Here is a 6,208-nt window from a genome sequence, read left to right on the forward strand (position 1 = left end):
ATGCATGTGTGTATGTGTGTGTGTATAAATATATACATTGTAGTATAAATAGTAAATGAATATACTAATATTTCAGTCAATTTTGATCGCAAGTAATTAAGTTTCTTATTTTTCTAATATAACACCCACTAAATAACTTATGGACCAGCACAGAGAACAATTTATTCCATTTTTTTTAATTCCTAGAAAAAAAAAACGAAAACAAATTTATTTTCAGAGTGTGTGATAAAGAATGGGGGAAAAACGTAACAAAGTAATATCTTTCTCTAAAATTGGTAATTAAAGCAATTATTCAATATAAGTATATTTAGGTTATGTGATACAGGAAAGTAAAAATATCCAAGGAAAATTCCTCCGGATTCTCATCCTTCTGACTATTATTAGACTTTTACACAATGAAATATGGTACATTCTATTTCAGTGCTACCTTGATGCGAGGACTTTTGTAGATCGCTTCAAAATTCTAACTTTAATCCTACAGGATATCGATGGCAAGCCGATTTCAATTTTAAGGGCATTAAATGCCATAGGCAGTGTGGGATAAACTGTTATCAAAGTCAACGTCGCTGAGAGTAAAATGGCTGATAGATGTGGCCAGTATTCCGATTAATACTACTCTAATTATATTTCAAAGAGACAAGTAGCTTATTTCGATGAAATTTTGTTCAGTGGGTAGAAATGTGTACACAAACGTGTACCTGTAATAGCACTATTTCTAGTGCTCTCTCTCTATATATAAATGCATATATGTACACATGCATATATCTGCATATATACAAATATATATATATGCATATACATATGCATATATATACATATATCTATCTATCTATCTATCTATATATATATATATATATATATATATATATATATATACATACATGCTGCGATGGGTAAGTTCTCGCCATCTTATATTTTTAATTTCGCGCAAGCGCATTGTCTGTTTTTGAGTTTGTCGACGACACATTAAAATAGGCTTAGTTGAGCACTGTCTGTGAGAAAAATAGCACTATGACGCAATTCACTCTGGCACAAATTTGGAAATGACATGCTGCACTGCTTGGCATTCGCACCGCTAGCTCCAATACGAACATTTCAAGTTTTTTGAGTGTCAATCTAAGGACAGTCCAATCTGAGGACATGTGCCGAAAGTGATAAAAATCAAACATTCAGTGAATATCATGGTGTTTGGAGTGATCACTAGTGATGGCGACGTTATGAATCCATTCATCTTTCCAATTGGCTTCAGACTCAACACGGAGGCCAAGATCAAGTGCCTGGAGAAAGTAGTGCTGCCCTAGGTCGAGAGGGTGGCTGCTAGAAGACTCTCCAACCTAACGTTTTTTTGCTTAATAAATATATGGACATGTATACATGTATGCGTGCATGTGTATGGATGTATATGTGTGTGTGTGTGTGAGTGTGTGTCATTATACATATGTATGTACGTATGTGTATGTGTGTATATGTACGCATGTGTATGTGGGTATGCATATATCTATGGGCGTTTGTGTGTGTGCATATATATATGCATATATATATATGCATATATGCGTACGGTTTTAAATACATAAGTATGCAGGCCTAAATAATAGTGCATATACACATGTATATGTATGTGTGTACGCGCGTGCATAATTCAGTATACCCTTCTTTCTTTCTCTGATTCCTCCGCCCCCACTATTTTTAGAAACTTGACCATCATATCTTACTATTCTTCCCTTCTTTTTTGAGGTTTACTACTCATTTCAGTAACCTACCCCAGTACCATTTTCTTGGTGTCTTCCAAACATATCACCCCACCTCCCACTCCTCACACATATTCATTTCTTACATTCTTATCTCTTCCTATCCCTCCTCTACTCGTCTCCCATCCCCCTCATAATATCTTGACCACCAAATAACACTCCTTTTTTCATGTTTTTCATTTTTCTCTTCCGCTTCCCTTATTTCTTCTTTCCTCACCATTCCTTTTGACCATTCATTTTAACATGCACATCTTTTCTCTCTACTTAATACTGCCACTACATTCTCAAAATTGCATTCATATCTCAAGACTACTTTGAATGAACAGCACATGGAATCTACGTCTCCATACTTTCCTTTTGTAATAACAAAATATGAATTCTAGTCGGAATTTACATACCATGGTCAAGAATCATTTCTACCACTCCTACACATCACTTTCTTTGGATAATCGAGCTACAAGTATAACATCCGACATATATTTTTATTTTTGCTTTTGTTCTCTTATTTCCTTTTATACTTCTTATTGCCATCCTTTTCCAAAATAACTTCGTATGTTGAAGTCTACGTTTTCCCTTTATTGAACCATCTCATATCGTCTCTGTTGAAGGGATATCCCTATATCGCGGAAACAGCTGTAAGACTAACTTTCTCTTTATATACGTCCTGAAAATTCCACAAAACCTTGGCTTTATTGTCCCATTTCACTTAACATATACAGGCTCAAACAAGACCGCATTAGACTCCTCACTCGTATTATTATCGAACAGAGAGCTTAACTACGGTCATTAGTTTGAAAACACTAACAATTGCGAGTAATCTTTCAAATTTTAGAATGTCCGTAAACTTCAAGTATACCGAGAATATATATAAGCTATTGACACAAAATATGCTAAACTTTTACCAAATCGTTTTTTGAAGGTACAAAAGTAACCCAATTTTCATAACACTACAAATCTAAACAGAAACTGTTATGCATTTTATGTATACGCAGACTTTACATCACCTTAATATATCAATGAGTCATGTAAATAAATAACGACAAGGTCGAGTGACTTTCCCAGATAACAGTGTTTACGAAATATCGTACCAGAGCTAATAATGAGTAATTCATTAATCTTCACCGGTTTTATACATATTTTTATGTAATATTTTTGTGGGTACATTGCAGTCTCATGTGTATGAAATAGAAAAGACAGAGATGAGATAGACAGTTACACAGACAGATATATATATATATATATATATATATATATATATATACAGAGAGAGAGAGAGAGAGAGAGAGAGAGAGAGAGAGAGAGAGAGAGATACATTGATTGATTGATTTATTGATTAAGTTTGGATAAGAAGTTTGAAAATATATTTCTAAAAGGATGTAAACAGCAAATTCACATCACCCGATATTTATAAGTGCAATCCATTACTGCATAATTCCAATCACAGCTGATCAGCATACTGATATTGCAAGGATTCAATAGATTCTAAAGATAGGAAAGAGGCGATAATGATAAAATTATGGTAAATAGAATAATGATAAATAAAACAGTGACATATAGTGCTTAGACTTTTGCATTTAAAGTCTGCTTTCTGCTAAACAAAGAATTCTAATTACCATGTAATTAATATCCATTATATGGCATGAATCCGCAGCTTAAACCGTCTTTGTAAATTATTGTTAATATCAGAATATCAATATAATATATAAATTATGGAACAGAAATAAATCTATAACGTGTCATTGGCTCTCGTATAAAAGTAACCATGTCTGAGAAATATTTGCATAATGAAGGAATGGTTATTTACATAAAGGTTTCGTAACTGCGGCTGAATACTACAGTAATTGTCTGGAGGATATGTTCATCCTTTGATTCTTTGTGAATCAAAATCAAATTATCCGATGTTCTGTACTTCGTTCAAGTTGACATTGCATCGCTTTCAGTAAGGGATAACTAAGTATATTGTATAACAATACTCACACTCCCTAATTACTAAATGACTAGCTCTATAAAGATTTTCACTCGAGTCCTAAAGACATTAATATAGCTATGTATTTATTCTCTTATTGTAAAATAGATCCATGCAAACACATATAAGCACATATTCACATACACACACGTATATATTGATTATAAGTTTTGACACAAGGCTAGCAATTTCGGAGGAGGGTGGGAAGTCACTTATATTGATCTTAATGCTCAAATAGTACTTATTCTATCGAGCTCCAAAGGGCAAAAGGCAAAGTCGACCTCAGCAGAATTTGAACTCAGAGCGTATAAATGGACGAAATACCACTAAGCACACTCTGCCAGTTGTGCTAACGATTCTGTCTGTTCGCCACCTTCGCAAACACACACATATATTGCTATATATTGATTTTTTTACATCTCCCTACGAACTACATGTCAACTTCAACATTCTACCTCACAGTAATATATATATATGTGTGTGCCTGAATGTGAGTGTGCGTATGCGCGCGCGCGCGCGTGTGTGTGTGTGTGTGTGTGTATGGTAGATAGAAGATTGCATGTATGTAAGAATGTAAATGAAGAAGACTGTCATATATTTGGCGTCTATGGACTACATTTATGATATCTGCCACCCACCAATTTCAAATTTTTATGTTAACTATCTACGTATCTCTCTTCTACTTTGTTTCACTCTTGGTCTCCGCCTTTCTGTCTCTCTGTCTGTTTATCTCTGCCTGTCTCTCTTTCTCTCACTCCTTGTGTCTCACTCTCACTCACCCTCTCTCTTTCTCTTTGATGTAAGACATGACTGGATTATTCGACCAACTACCTGACCAACAAGTATACAGATTATTATTATATAGAGATATTTTGAAAACTGAATGCCAAGAGTCGTATTATGTTTACAACTAGGTAATATAGCTTTCATGTCTAAATTCAGTTAAATGTGGCAGTAATCTTTTAAAACGGTTTGAAATATAATCTTAAATTGCCATAAAATTGTATTTTAAAGAGATAATATTTTTATATGGTCATTTTCGATCCTGTAAAATTTTTGTGATAAAATTACAACTGACATCAAAGCAATATTAGTATTTTTACTTCTTAATAAAACAAACATGATGGACTAAATTTTATGATAATTCACATCCTTATTCATCCAGATAACTTTACATACTACGATGAGAGGTTCTGTACGAAACGTAAAACAGCACCTATTTCTTGCATCAATTTTATTCTAGTTTGTGCTCTCTTGGAATTTACTCTTTACCGACGTTGGTTATATCACGTTTTCTAGTAATTTGCACTATTGCAAAAATATATAAGCCGACTATATAATCTATATTTCAAGTAAAATGATACGGTGAAATCTCATATCCATTACACAAAAAATGAAGTGCCTCAATGCTGCTCAGAAGTTAATTCATTTTAACTTTAATTTGTCTCCGGTCGAGCATACTTACTATCAAAAAGTACCATGAGGATCATTTTGCCTTACCAGTATGCGCAGAGTCAGAATCACATGATCAAACTTATTTGCATGAGATTATACATGGATGTTTTAGGCGCTCTTTGCAGATAGATCGATTGCGTAGAAAATTCCTCGTTTGTACACACCACAGAAGTCACAACTATATATATGTGTCTTTGTATGTGTATGTATGTGTGTGGGGGGGAATATGTGTGTAAGTATGTACACATATGTATATATACATATATATACATATGTTAAATGAGAAAAGGGATGAAGAATCCAGGCGAAAAACTTGATAAGCTCCCTGAATAAAGATAAGTCAGGCTAACAAGACAAACTTGTGACAGATGTAGAAATCCAAGAAATCTGTAACTTAACAAATCGTCACCAGTTGAATTTGTAAACCCGAAGTTTGGTCACCAGTATGAATGAGTACCTGTATTATTATCTGAGAAGTAATTTCTTCTATATTTTATTCAATCGATCCATTATGAGATCAATTGGTAAATGTAATTATTCTTCGAGATTCTACATCGTTATCGGGAAGCGCGTAAATGCTGCCTGGAATAAAATGTATCCTTTAGATGTATATATACATTCGATTAGAGGCTGTGTTAGCCCCATGAAGGGATGGTTTCATCCAAGGAAATACTGGTTTAATACCTAGTATTTTGGGAGAATTCATTTCCTTAAAATAATAGGTATATGTATAAGAAGAAAATGGAAATTGGGAAGTTAATAATTGTTTATTGTTACTGCTGTTAATATATATATTATTTTATAATAAAGGGTAAAAATCATAAATGATTTTAGCAGGGGTCTGAGCGGAAATAAAAACATTATGGGTAAATTTTACAACTATTTTAATAATTATATAGATAAGCATAAGAAGGAATTAGCTTCTCCACGCTAAGCGTCTTTTGGCGTCTATTTTTCTAGCGCGTGGAAAAGCTTATAGCCAATCCCTTATTATAATTGTGTATATAATTATTAATATATATATATATATATATATATA

Source organism: Octopus bimaculoides, chromosome 15 (genome assembly GCF_001194135.2).
Source record: "Octopus bimaculoides isolate UCB-OBI-ISO-001 chromosome 15, ASM119413v2, whole genome shotgun sequence".
Taxonomy (NCBI): domain Eukaryota; kingdom Metazoa; phylum Mollusca; class Cephalopoda; order Octopoda; family Octopodidae; genus Octopus; species Octopus bimaculoides.